This window comes from Trypanosoma theileri, assembly GCF_002087225.1.
Source record: "Trypanosoma theileri isolate Edinburgh chromosome Unknown TM35_Tth_16_V1, whole genome shotgun sequence".
Classification (NCBI taxonomy): domain Eukaryota; phylum Euglenozoa; class Kinetoplastea; order Trypanosomatida; family Trypanosomatidae; genus Trypanosoma; species Trypanosoma theileri.
In genome coordinates, this window is record NW_021639858.1 from 5523 (window position 1) to 5765 (window position 243).

Below are 243 nucleotides of genomic sequence, written 5' to 3' on the forward strand. Positions count from 1 at the left end.
TCTTCTTTTGCTTTGCCGCCTTCTTCGCCATACGTTTCAGGACGTCAATCGAGCAGTCATTGATTGCGCCCACTTCGATGCATGGAAAGACGGACTCTTGAGGCAGGTACCACTTGTAAATGAGGTCGAGGTCAGAGTTCGTGGTTTTTCCTTTTATCATGGTGCCACCACTCAATACCACGCGCTTGAGTGGCGAGCACCTCTTCAGTTTTTTGCCACTACCTCTGTCTCGTGTGTCGTGTA